The sequence below is a fragment of the Rhinatrema bivittatum genome, chromosome 17 (assembly GCF_901001135.1).
Source record: "Rhinatrema bivittatum chromosome 17, aRhiBiv1.1, whole genome shotgun sequence".
Classification (NCBI taxonomy): domain Eukaryota; kingdom Metazoa; phylum Chordata; class Amphibia; order Gymnophiona; family Rhinatrematidae; genus Rhinatrema; species Rhinatrema bivittatum.
This window is the reverse complement of record NC_042631.1, coordinates 48,921,563-48,935,853: the sequence shown is the minus strand read 5'-3', so window position 1 is coordinate 48,935,853 and position 14,291 is coordinate 48,921,563. Positions and strand designations below refer to the sequence as shown.

At 45.4% G+C, this 14,291-nt stretch overlaps 1 protein-coding gene across 5 annotated transcripts in view; it reads right to left on the bottom strand.

Moving 5' to 3' along the window:
* The window catches only part of LOC115079390 (cadherin-related family member 5-like), a 208,628-nt gene that overhangs the window by 99,274 nt on the left and 95,063 nt on the right, over positions 1-14,291 (bottom strand). For 3 of the 5 annotated variants that reach the window (XM_029582945.1, XM_029582946.1, XM_029582947.1), the window contains exons 1-2: positions 13,112-13,168; positions 10,993-11,083 (exon numbers count right to left, since the gene is read on the bottom strand). The gene's annotated coding sequence lies outside the window, so the exon portion shown is untranslated. Of the gene's footprint in view, positions 1-10,992; positions 11,084-13,111; positions 13,289-14,291 lie in introns of those variants that run through there. The other 2 variants (XR_003853278.1, XR_003853279.1) reach the window with 1 other exon arrangement.

The window sequence follows — 14,291 nt, the reverse complement described above, 5'->3', positions numbered from 1 at the left end:
GAGGCACTGCACACATATGTCCTCTGATACTTTAAACTGGAGAACAAACACAAACTAATTGGTAGGGGGGAGAAATTTCATCCATAATACTCTCCCCAAACTCTCTCAAGTAAACTATTGATCGAAAGCAGGAATCCTTTGTAACACAGCCATGCAGCATGTGGCTTGTCTATAAGATATGCAAGCTGTGCTGAATTTGTAAACCATTGTTGCAACCGTCGCGGCCCGACGGCTTCACTCCGCCTACCTTTCTTTTTCTGCGAATCCTCCTGCTCCCTATGACATCTGGCTGCCGCGGCGTCTGCCCACCATCCTCTCCAGCATCCCGGGCCGGCTTGGACGCTGCCTCCCACCATGCTCCTCAGGTACTTCAGGGCATGCACACGACGTGGCCCTCATTCTTATTCCTCTATGGTGCGAACCTCAGGGGCATCCCCCTGTGATGATGTCACGCTGCCCGGATATTAAGCCTGTTGTTTATTGCTAGCCTTTGAGTTAGCAAGGGATTTCCTACAGATGGGATTCGCTCTCCGTACCCAGCTACTCTGTCTCCAACTTCTATTTGGATTCTTTGCTGTTAACGAGGTACCCACTCCTCAGGGGCCTCTCTGCTTCTTTCAGGTCGCTATCAGGAATTGGTACTCGCTCCTCGAGGGCCCATGTTCCCTGACTCGCTGCCTGTGTCCATCTCCTCTTCTACTTGGAAGAATTCGCTACAGACACCATCTGTGAGCACTACTACCATCTACTCCTCAGAACTGTTTCCCTGGAACCGGTACTTGCTCCTCGAGTGCCTGCCTCCGTTCCAGCACCAGTGCCATCTTCCACGGAGAACTGCTGCGTGATCGTACGACTGTGCCATAAGGCTGAAACCTAACACTGAACCTCCTAAAGGACGTGTCTATCCTCTCTCTGCCTTAGAGAACAAGGCTATGTCCGAATACATCGAGGAGAAACTTACAGAAGGGATTCATTCGACCATAAAAGTCTCCAGCCGGCGCAGGTTTCTTCTTCTTGGGAAAGAAGGACGGTACATTGCGTCCTTGTATCGACTATCGAGGTCTAAATGAGATCACAATCAAAGGACGATATCCCCTGCCTTTAATCTCAGAGCTGTTCGACCGGCTTCAAGGTGCCAAAATATTTCGAAACTTGACCTGAAGGAGGCCTATAACTTAATTCGCATTCACAGTGGCGATGAATGGAAAACAGCCTTCAACATTCGAGATGGTCATTTCGAGTACTTAGTAATGCCTTTCGGCCTGTGCAACGCACCCGCCGTGTCCCAGAACATGATGAACGACATCTTGCAGGACCTGTTGTACAAGAGTGTCGTGGTTTACCTAGATGATATCCTGATATTTTCACAGGACTTGTCTACCCATCTAGAGAATGTCAAACAAGTACTACGAAGACTACGAGAACATCAGCTCTACGCCAAGCTATCCAAGTGCGAATTCCATAAAGACTCCATGCCTTTTCTTGGCTACATTGTGTCTAAAGATGGCTTCCAGAGGATCCCCAAAAACCTCGAGAGTATTAAAAAGTGGTCCCAAGAGACCCAAGGTTAAGTGAAGCTCCGGCAAAACATAAGTAGAACCCGAAGGCTTAGCATTTTTTTATTATTTCAATGCCTCATTCAGTGAGAAAACGGAGGGCCAAAGAGAGAAAGAGGCCCAACCGGGACTAGTTACAACTATGCTAGGCCCGATGACGCTCATGTACACCGAGGAACGCTGTTATCGGGTGAATGTTCGCTGAGTGAGGGTAAGGAGAAGATTTAACTGGCCCCTCTCTTGAACTTTGTACCACTCTATCCCCGATAGAACGAACGCCCCCAGGTAATCCAGCAGAGAAGAGGCCGCAAATTCAAACCCCTGATCAGGTTATGGTCAGTGAAGATCAGAATCTACCTGAACAGGAAGTAAATCATCTATGGACTTGCCTAGCTTCTCGATATTACCATCGGATCTGGGGGAGATGTCAGAAAAGCTAATATAGGGGGGAACCCTGAGGTAGAATATGTTTTTCCACAGTTGAAAAGAGCTGATTTGATCAAACCAACAACTATTTCTCTAGACTCTATATGGGAAGCTATCCAGTCCTTAAATGACAATATTTACAACCAGATGTCGCCGGGTATATATATATGTGGAGAAAATGGATACAAGACTACGGGAGTGGAAAAGAAATAAAATTGGCCAAAGAGAACATTGCTAAATAAAAGTTGAACTAGAGAGTAATAAAGCTTTGCAGAGTGCAATAATGAAAGAAAATCAGATTCTGACTACTAAGTTAGAGAATATAGAAAATACTCTGAGAGGGAAAAATTTACGATTTATTAATTTCCCAAAAGCCAATTGATATCACCTAAAGAGATGTGGAAAAATATATGTTAGAGATCTTGAAGGTACCAGAACAGGCCCTGCCAGTAAACATCTAGGATATATTATATACCAATAAGCAAAATTAGTATAAGAAGATGGGGGAAAAGAAAGTAAAGATATACCTCTTGTTGATCTGTTGCAATTAAATTTAACAGAATTCTTAGAAACATCTCAGAAAGATCAAATTGTACCTGCCACCTTAGTGGTCTCTTTTTTGTTAGAAGCAGATAAAGAATGGTCATTAAAAATGTTTTTTAGACATAGATCTGAGCTGTTCCTAGGTCAGAAGGTGAATATATTTCCTGATCTCTCTAAAACCACTCAAAAAAGAAGAAACAATTTCTAGTTTTAAGATCGAGAGTTTGGAATTGGAGCGATGTTTTTGTTTGAAATTCCCTTGTAAGTGTTTAGTTAAGTATTAAGGTTTATCATATGTTTTTTTTTCATCCAAACCAGCTCACAGCTTTCCTTGTTGGGAAAATTCCAATACCTGGAAGTTCCTCCCCTATTGATTAGTGAAAAGTAAGACATAAAGGGGCGGATTTTTAAAACAATACGCGCGCCGGTACTTTTGTTCGTGCCACCGGCGCGAACAAAAGTACACCAGATTTTATAAGATACGCGCATAGCCGCGCGTATCTTATAAAATCCGGGGTCAGCGCGCGCAAGGGGGTGCACATTTGTGCAACCTGCGCGCGCCGAGCCCAGCGCGGCCTGCCTGTTCCCTACGAGGCCGCTCCGATTTCGGAGCGGCCTCGTAGCCTCGGAGCGGCCTTGGAGGGAACTTTTCTTCGCCCTCCCCCCACCTTCCCCTCCCTTCCCCTACCTAACCCACACCCCCGGCCCTATCTAAACCCCCCCTTACCTTTGTGCGCGTCGCCGGCAGCCCCACTCCGTCCTCCGGTCCTGGGGGCGTGGTCCGGAGGCCTCGACCATGCCCCCGGGCCTGCGCCACGCCCCCAGGCCCGCCCCCGAAACACCGCAGCACGCTCCCGAAACGCCGCGTCATTTCGGGAACGCCCCTGGACAAGCCCCCTCCCTCCCCGTTTCGAAAGCCCCGGGACTTGCGCGCCGGCGGCCTATGCAAAATAAGCGCGCCGGCGCGCGCAGGGGTTTTAAAATCCGCCCCAAAGGTTTGTTAGTGATGATATAAATCAACAGTGTTTAGTTTCTATTTTTTTATTTAAATTGCTAAAGCAAAATTTTCTTGAGGTATAAAACTTGGATCTCAGATTGTGGACTTTGACAATGATACAAATAAGTATGCTGTAATAGTTAAATTGCCTGTGTACTATTGTTTATTTTGTATTTTGTTTCAAACAAGAAGTGTTTTCTTGATTATAAATTGTTTAAATTCAATAAAATATAAATTAAAAAAAAAAAAGTGGTCCCAACCTACCAGCCTGAAGGCCCTGAGATGATTTTTGGGGTTCACCAATTATTATAGAAGCTTTATAAAGAATTACTCTTCTTTAACTGTGCCCTTGACTGCCATGACCCGGAAGGGGGCCAACGCTTCTAAATGGTCTGCGGAGGCCATTTCCGTGTTCAAGAATTTAAAGATTGCCTTTTCCACTGAATCCTGCCTGCGTCATCCAGTCCCCAACAAGCCATTCATCATAGAGGTCGATGCCTCTGACGTCGTTGTAGAGGCTATTGAGCCAAACCAGAGACTCCAAAGCATTACATCCCTGCTCTTTCTTCTCGCGACGTTTCTCTCCAGCAGAGAAGAACTATGGGATCGGAGATAAAGAGCTCCTGGCTATTAAATTGCCATTCGAGGTATGGCGGCCTTGGCTCGAAGGTGCTCAACATCAAATTACCGTATTTACGGATCATAAGAATCTAGAGCAGAGCTTTCCAAACTTTTCATGTTGGTGATGCACTTTTTAGACAAACATAATTTCGGGACACAGTAATTCAGTCTACTAGCAAACCAGAGGTTAATGGTTAAACGAACAAAATGTATTTCGACAATTTATTTCCTTAAATATATACATAATATACATAATATACAAAATAAAATGTTTCACGACACAACATATCTTGTGAAAAGGTTTCATTTATATTAAAAATATATAATATTCCAAGATTAATGTTATTGTTATAATTTATGAGTAACAATAATAAAACAGTTATTGTGTTATTCAATTTACCTCTTTAATGAGATATATGAGCTTGATGGGATGAACACAGCATTTGAATATTTGGTGTTAATAAAGTCCAAAGGGTCTTCTGCATATTTTTAAAAAGCTGGCCAGATTCACATTATATAATTATTTGATAGCCTCATTCAACTAATTCTATATGGCTCTGAGAGTGAAGCCTGGAATTTATAGGAAGGGACAGAATGTCAATATAAATCCTGCACCTCCAGTTCTGTAACTCTGTGCATCCACTGAAATTCCCCCAAACGATGGAGCTTGGATGTTTCCCTTACAGCTCATCATACTCAAAGATATTTTCAAATTCTGGTGTCACCTCACAGTAACAGCAGCACAAACACCTTCCACTGCCAGGCACATTGTGAACTAAAATAAAACCTCGCAAAAAAGACACTCAAAATCTAGACTGCTATCCCATTGTAACATAACAGTAATAACACCAAGGACTCAAACAACAATAACCCTACCTGTGAAAAAGCAAGGGTAAATATTACACTGGGTCCTAGAATACCAATACACCACCTACTGAGGAAACAAAACAAACCAGATTGCTATAGATCCCTATGCTAACAGAATCTCTCATAATGGTCACACACACAGAGCAGAGACAGACCTTCACCAAATACAGAATACAAAATAAAGGAGCACAAATTAGACAAAAACTGAAATGGAAACCCCAAGAAGCTAGACTCTGTGTATTAACAATGGAAAAACAGAACCACCATTCCTCATAAAACAAATAAAATCAAGAAAAATAAAGCATCAGTTATAATAGTAAAACCATACTAATAAAAGAATATTTTAAAACTACTGATAAATAGAATTTCTATTAATTAAATCATATACATTTTTTACAATTTCCCAAACACCAATAAAATATTTCAAAAACAGCACATATATCAAATAACACCCAATAATTAAAACTAATAAGGATTTAAAAAAGCCCCTGCTGTCCATACGTGGGAGCTCTTGATTTCCAGTCACCCTGATATTGTCCAGGATTAGGAGGTTATCCTCTCTCACACAGACTCTCATGTCCATTCTCTCTCACACATACACTGTCACATACATACACATTCATGCTCTTATACCCACCATAACCTCTCGCTCTCACAGACACTGACACTCTCTCCCCCTCCACACACCCTCCCCCCACACAAACTCTTACTCCCCTGGATTTTCTCATACACACTCTCTCTGGCTCCCTCACATACACACACCCAGGCAAGTTCCCAATCATTCTCACACAAACACACACACCCAAGCAAGCTCCCAGTCATTCTCACACACTGAAACTGACCCCCAGGCAGGCTCCCATTCATTTTCACACCACTCCCTCACCATCCCCCAGGCATGCACACATTCATTCTCACACACACAGACCCCCAGGCAGGCACCAATTCATTCTCACACACACACATATACTACACACTGGCCGGCACCTATTCTCACACATACAAACCCCAGGAAGACACCCATACATTCTCATACACACACAGACCCCCAGGCAGGCACCCATGCATTCACACACTTACACCCCCAGGCAGACTCCCACTCCTACACATGCACACTAAAGGCAGACCCCCTTTCTTTCTTTTGCCAGCAACCTCGGAGCCTCTCTCATTCCTCTGCTGCCACTGTCACTGATGCCGCATGGCTATTGGGGAGGCGCTGATTGCTGCTATTGGCACTGAAGCCCATTCTGCTGCCTCCTCTGTGCAGGCCCGTGGGTTTCCACTTCCTCCATGTTGATCTCGTACATTGTGAGATCCGCATAGAGAAAGTGCTACTCTTGCACATTACCAAAGATTACATGTGCCAATCAGTAAAAAGTAATTTATTTCTTTTTTTTTTACCTTTGCTGTTTGATCTTAGTTTTCTAATCGGTTGGTCACAGGCTTTTTTGTTCCACCTCCCCTTTCTTATTTTTTTGCCATTTCCTTTCATATTGTCTTTTTTTCTATTTCTTTTCTCTCCATCTATCTTCTTCCCTCAAACAGTCAGGTTCTCATTCTCACATGCTTTCTCTCTCTCTCTCTCTCTCTCTCTCTCTCACACACAGGCTCTCACTGTCACATGCTCTCTCTCATACAATCATTCATACACAGTCTCTCTCTTGCACATGCTGTCTGACTCTCACACACCCAGGCTCTCTCTCACTCCCACATGCTGTCTTGCTCAAGCACAGGCTCTCGCTGTCAAATGCTGTCTCTCTCACACACATACAGGCTCTCACATGCTGTCTCTGCAAACATTCAGGTCCTCACTCCCACACCCAATCTCTCAACTCACCTCATACACGCACCCAATCTCTCAACTCACCTCATACACGCACCCAATCTCTCAACGCACCTCATACACGCACACAATCTCTCAACTCATCTCATACACACGCTCTACGGGCCCTCAGCCTCTCTCTTACCTCTGGGCCTCCTCTTCACGGGTCGCTGCAGGATGGGCTCTGCAGCGGCCCTGATCTTCTTGGGCCGATCGCGGCGGCGGCCCTGATCTTCTCGGGCCGATCGCGGCGGCGGCCCTGATCTTTTCGGGTCGATCCGCGGTGGGGGCCCTGCTACCCGGGCCTCCTCCTCTTCTCGCACGCTGCAACAACGCTGCTCCTCTTCTGCATGCGGCTGATGCTCTTCCTCCTTTCTGCTTGTGCGGCTCCGGCAACATTTTTCTTCTGGGGCCGTGTGGGCAGGAAGGAGGAGGAGCACCTGCATGATTAGACGTGCCCTTTTTCTTCGGGCCGTGGTGACGTGAGCTCCACCACGGCCCTACCGATCTTCCTTCTGTGTGTCTGTGGCACACAGCACAGCGATATTTACCTGCTCAGCCGCCAGTGGGATGAGGTCCATCGGCGGCCGCATTGGCTCCCACTTGCCGGTGTGTCACGTGCACCGGGCTTGTGCGACACACCGGCACACTGCAGGCGACACACTAAAGTGTTGCGACACACACTTTGGAAGGCTCTGCTCTAAGGCAAGAAGCCCAGCCCTGCCTTCTATCTGGGGTGAGGAGACAAAAACTGCCCTCCCCCCTTTGATAAGATCTGTACTGTTATGGCTCCTTATGTTTTACTTTTTTTTTTTTTTTTTTAATGCAACGTACTAAGAGCTGATCTAGTCAGAGGCAAGTAAGGGTAGAAGAACCCCCCTTCTTAAAATAGATAAGAACCAAATTTGCAAGGAACAGGACCGCAGGTTTTGTCTTCCTTCATCTGCTGGAGTCAGAGAAATACCGAAGGATCACAGGTGGCACATCGGGTTATCAGGGGATGCCTTTCAGCTTTTTCTCTGACTCCATCTGCTGGAAGGGAGGCATAACCCAGCAGTCTGTACTGATCCGGGTACGTACAGGGAACGATTATTTTCTATCTCAGATAGACTTATTCTCTATCTCAGATAGACTAGGGGGCACTCCATGAAGTTAGCAAGTAGCTCATTTAAAACAAATCGAAGAAAATTCTTTTTCTCTCAGCGCATAGTTAAGCTCTGGAATTCACTGCCAGAGGATGTGGTTACAGCAGTTAGTGTTACTGGGTTTAAAAAAGGTTTGGATAAGTTCTTAGAGGTTAAAACCATAAACTGCTATTATTTATTTATTTATTTAAGGCTTTTATATACCGATGTTCCTGTACTAGTACATATCACGTCAGTTACATAGAACCAAAGTTGGAAATTACATCAAAAAAGAGGGTACAGATAACAGGGCTAACTTCGTATGAACTTATAGATAAAGCAGCGAACGACTTAAAATAAAATTAAATGATTATAATATAAGTATAAATATACAAAAAATAAATAAACATTCAACAAACTTGGATTTACAGCAGACTTGAAAAGCATGAATGCATTATAAAATACAGCTAGTGGGGAAATAATGAGATTAACTTATAAGATTAAATGGTTATGGCGTCTGACATCTCGCATCATCGTGAATCTGACCCTGAGGGAGAGACCTTTAAGTGAAGGCTTTTGTGAAAAGCCAAGTTTTGAGCTTCTTTTTGAACGTCCAACTACAAGTTTATAGCCGAAGGTCTGTGGGGAGGGCATTCCAGTGAGAGGGGCTAGTGGTCGAGAATGCACGTTTCTTGAGCGATGACTTGGCTGGAGGTGCATGTAAGGTGCCTAAGTAGCTGGATCTGATTGGTCTCGATGATGCGTGGGGACGAAGTGGGTCACTTAGATTTAGCGAAGTTTGGGAATGAATGGTCTTGTGGGTTATGGTTAGTACTTTGAATATGATTCTAAATTTAATAGGGAGCCAGTGAAGGTTCTTTAGAATAGGTGTGATGTGTTCTCCTCTACTAGAGTTGGTTAGGATCCTGGCAGCCGAGTTCTGCAGCATTGTAATGATTTGGTGGTGATAGCTGGGAGGCCAATTAGCAGAGAGTTGCAATAGTCAATTTTTGAAAATAGTATAGTTTGGAGGAATGTTCTAAAGTCCTGAAAGTGGAGGAGAGGGTTTTAAGCTTTTTCAATATGTGTAGCTTGTGAAAACATTCTTTCGTAGTGTTGTGACAAATTTTTTGAGATTCAGCCTATTGTCGATAGTAACGCCAAGGTCTCTTACATGAGTGGGGGAGATCATTAGCAGTGTGATTAGATTGTTGGCAGCCTGACAGTTGTCATCCAGGGTGATCAGCATAAGTTCCGTTTTTGCAATATTGAGAACTAAGTTAAGGCTAGTGAGGAGGGAATTTATGGACTGTAGACAGTTGTTCCAGAATTGATGGTGTTGGAGATAGATTCAGCGATAGGCAACAGGATCTGGACGTCGTCGGCGTATATGAAGTGTGTGATCTTTAGACTTGAGAGCAGATGACATAGTGGGAGAAGATAAATGTTAAACAGGGTTGGGGAGAGGGAGAATCCTTGTGGGACTCCAAGAGTGACTTGACCGGGTGTGATTCCTTGTTGCTTATACTGACCTTGTATGTCCTATTGTTAAGGAATGATCTGAACCATTCAAGGGCTGATCCTGAGATGCCTATGTCTGAGAGCCGGTTGATGAGGATAGAATGCTTTACAGTGTCGAAAGCTGCAGATATATCGAGAAGTGCCAAGAGGTAGGGGGTCTTTTTCTCCAAGCCAGAGAGGACTCTGTCTGTCAATGAGATTAAAAAGGGATTCCGTGCTGAGGGATTTGCGGAATCCGAATTGGGCTGTTGTGAGAATCTTGTGGTCTTCTAGGAATTCCGACAACTGTTTGTTAACTATTCTCTCCATGAGTTTGGCGACAAACGGTAGGTTAGCGATGGGGCGGAAATTGGCCGGGTCTGCAGGGTTCAGGTTGGGTTTCTTGAGGAGAGGGTTTGAGAGTGGCTAGTTTCAGCGTGTCTGGTACAAGTCCTTGTGTTAGCCCTTCCTTCATCTGCTGGAGTCAGAGAAATACCGAAGGATCACAGGTGGCACATCGGGTTATCAGGGGATGCCTTTCAGCTTTTTCTCTGACTCCATCTGCTGGAAGGGAGGCATAACCCAGCAGTCTGTACTGATCCGGGTACGTACAGGGAACGATTATTTTCTATCTCAGATAGACTTATTCTCTATCTCAGATAGATTAGGGGGCACTCCATGAAGTTAGCAAGTAGCTCATTTAAAACAAATCGAAGAAAATTCTTTTTCTCTCAGCGCATAGTAAGCTCCTGGAATGATGTTTGGGATGGTGAGTAGTAATTTAGATGGAATGGCATCTATCGGATGAGTGGAAGGTTTCATCTTTTTGAGAATCGATTCAATTTCGAGTGAGGAAGTGAGTTCAAAGGATTCTAGGTTTGCTTTCTGGCTGAAGGGGGGGGGGGGAGTAGAGAGGGGGCGGTTCTGTATTACACGTAGCCAGAGGTGCTATTAGCTTGAGGATTTTGTATTATTAAGGTAATTAATAAGGTAATTAATAAGCAACAGTAGCTTGTGATCTATCTAATGTTTGAGTATTTGCCAGATACATATGACTTGCATTTGCCACGGTTGGAAACAGGATACTGGGCTCGATGGACCTTAGTCTGACCCAGTAATGGCATTTCCTTATGTTCTTATATTATGTTCTAACATTTTTTTATTCTTATTCTTCTTAATTATATGTTCTATTCTTCATCTATTTTGAAATGTTTTTTAGTATTGTTTATTGTCATGACTGATTTTAGATTCCTGCACCCCGGGTCACACATAATTAAAGAATAAAATTGGTGACAGGCCATTGTTTGCCCATAGCTGCCCCAGAGAAAGGTGAGATAGAGGAGATATGACAGGAGACATTCAAGTATCTCAAAGGTTTCCATGCACAGGCGTTGAGCCTTTTTCAACGGAAAGGAGGCTCTAGAATGAGGGGTCATGAGATGAGACTGAAAGGGGGTAAATTAATTGGACAGATGGGCAGAGTGGATGGGCCATATGGTCTTTTTCAGCCATCATGTTTCTCTGTTTCTATTTACTTACCACTGATGATTTCATATGCGATGGGTTCATTAATGCCAGTGTCACCATCAATTGCATAAAGATGTCCAGGCCGCAGAACCAAAGCATCACTCTGTGAGAACATGGGAGTTGTGTTAATGACAAGGCTGGTCAGAGCAGGACGATTTCTACCCCATGCTGAGCAAACTTCCTATGTCAGCCACCCACGTTTGCATTGCTGGCTTATTGAAGGTGGGGTAGAAGAGGGTGAGGAAAGAGGAGGGACAGGAAGAAACAGTAAGTATAGCGAGCATCACCATTGCTGCTCCGAAAAAATAAGCTACCAGCTAAATACAGCATTTGGTACAAATCCACTGTAAATAATACATGCAAAAGACAGTAGAAGCAGTGTCATTTGTCAATTGCTACAAATATATTTTAAAATCATTAAAAAAAAATAAATTCCACATACGATTTAAATTGCAAATATTATTTCTTTCTTTATTTTGCTCATGCTTTTTTCACTGGGAGCTGAATGTGAGTTACATTCAGGCGCTGTAGATGTTTCTCTTCTCCGTCTCTGGAAGGCTCACAATCTAATCAAAGAAACATTGCTGCCACTGTAGTCTGAAGTTTGGTCTCCTGCCTTTATTCTTGCTCTTTTCTCCTATTGTGTCTGTTCTCCTCCTCCTGCATCTCTTTCTCATCATCTCTCTCTCCCCTCATCACCACCTCTTCTTCCTCCTCCTTTACATCCTCCTCACCCTGGTAACTCTTCCTCACGACCTCTCCTTTCCTTCTCCTACCTCTCCCCTTTATTCCCCCTCGCCCATAGATCACCACCTCCAGATCTCCTCTTCCCCCCAGTCCTCACACTAATTCGAACCTCTCCTCCTCATTATTCATTCTTCTATCCCCTCCCCCAGCATTCACCCTTCTCCTCTCACCTCTCCCAGTATTCACCTTGCCCAGCAATCATCTATGCTGGCTCTCGCCTCTTTCTCAGTATCCCTCCCCACCCATCTTACTTCCCCCAGCATTCAATCCTTCTCACTCACCCTCTCCCCAACATTCAGTCCCCTTCCTAGTTCTTCTCCTCCCATGCAATCAAGCCCGGCTCCCTTCCCACCCCCTACTCCAAGTACTTACACTCTCCCTCTTTTGCCGCCCCCAAAATCTGGGGGACAAGGGCTGTCTGCTATGCAGTGCTGAAACCATGGCACGTTTCTCAACCCTGTGCTAAGATCATGGAACATTTCCTTTGAAATGCTGAACGCACGGCACGTGCCCTCTGTGATACTGGGTGCCAAGGTTAAAACTCTATGCAAGTTTGAGGCAGAATTAGAGCCCAGTGCTTAGCACTTAGTGGGTCCTCCAGGAGCTAGCAGGAGTATAACAGAACTCTCTGCATACTGTTTGTTAATTTTAAAAGGCCCACACGCGTAAAATCAGGGGTGACGTGTGTGGCTGTGTCCTGTGTTGCGCCGCATGCATTTTCTAAAGGGCCTGGTCACATGCATAACCCCCCGAAACCATGCCAAAATGCCGGGCCCTCAGAAAGGGCAGGCCGTGGGCGGCTGGCAACGCTGTCCGGGGAAGTGCGCCCCAGCAAGCTGGCCAGCGTGCGGAAGATACTTCTGCTCCAGAGGAGCAGAAAAAGAGTCAGGGGTAGGTAGGGGTCGGGGAGGAGAGGGGAAGAGGGAGGAGGATAGAGTTAGGGTTAGGGAAGTTCCCTCCAGTCCGCTCCTTATTTGAGGGGTGTGCAGCCATTGGAATGCCTTTGAAAATATCATTGGCATTTTCTCTGCCATTTCAATGTTCTTTTTAAACAACACAACAAAAACAATGAGTGCAAGTTCAGTTTTGTTCTTTTCTGTCATTGTATTTCTTCTATTTGCAAATAGTAGACTCTAAAATGTTTTAGTGTCTGCTCCTTGTAAATACTGTGCACTAAAAACAAAAACAAATTGAAAACTAAAAGAATACATTAAAAAAAAACCCCAAACCCACAAACAATAAAACAGAAATAAAATGAAGAATGAAGCCAAATGTTTTGCATGCAGACTGCTAGTGAGAAGAGACTGCTTGCTGGCTCCTCAGGGGTGAGCAGGCAGACAGCAGCTCCTCAGAAATGCAGGGAAGGCCTTAACATGCTGCTTACTGGGCGCTCGGAGACGTTCACCCAGGTCTTGTAGCCAGGGTTTGATGCAGATTTTGCTGTTGCCGTTCAGGAAGGCACAAGGCTGGAACCAGGGAGGCTTATTGTCCACATCCAGGATGTTTCACGTGTATTGTGGCTGTTGCCGTGTGATTGTTTTCTCCGGGGATATCTGTGGTCCTACATGAAACAGGAAAGCAGAGAAAAGCTTCAAATCAGAGGACAACTGGAGACAGGCCAGGCCTGGCCATCTTCCTTATTTTTTATCAATTTATTCTTTTACTAGTTTGCTTTTCAGGCCCTTCAGAGCGGATTACATTCAGGTTCTTTAAGCCCGGGGCAGATATACAGAATTACCAATATCTGCTCTTGACACAGCGCTTTCTCCTTTAGCAGCAAGGCACAATTCTCCTTATAGTGGTGGAGGGGCTTCAAGCAAAGCACCCCCTCCCTCTCGCTCCCCCCCTAACTAGCATCTCCCTCTTTCTCTTCCCCACCCCATGCCCAGCAATCCCTTCCCCTCCCCTCCTTCCTCTGTATCCCCCACTTCCCCCACTCCCACTCTGTGCCCCCGAATCCTCCTATTCTTCTTCTCCACACCTTGCCCTGTAACCCCCATTCCATGCTTTATCCTGAGTTCCCCTCCTTCTCCCCCCATTTCTTGCTCTGGCATCCCTCCTACCCCTTGCCTAGGTTTTTCCTCTTTCTTCAACCCCTCCTCACTGTTGGTCTTGCATCCTCTTTTCACCTCTCACCCACCCCCAAGCCCAAGAGTGGGAGTCCCCTCTCCCCCCATCCGCTCTGCCCAGCAGCCCTCCCCCCCATCCTTTCTGCGGCCCCCTCCCCCCCCAAATCTACTGCACAGCATCAGTCCCTTCTTTGGCTCCCCTCTTTACCCCTGCCCCCCTCCCCTCTCCCTCCTTCTGTCGCTCCTCCTTCCTCTGCTCCTCGGCCTGCAGTGCTGCCGATCTTTCTGGAAAATCAACCCAGGGCCAGTGAGCCCCGTGGCACCCCCTCCCTTTCCCTGTGTAAGCTTATTCACTGCAGTGTCCTGAATAATGAACGGCCGGGGGTCCCCCTGAGAGGTTTGGGTCCTCAGCCTTGCACCCCCCTCCTCAATTCCTTTTCAGGTTCATAGGCTCCCCCTGAGCTTTTATAATTAAACCCAGCTCTCATTACGTCT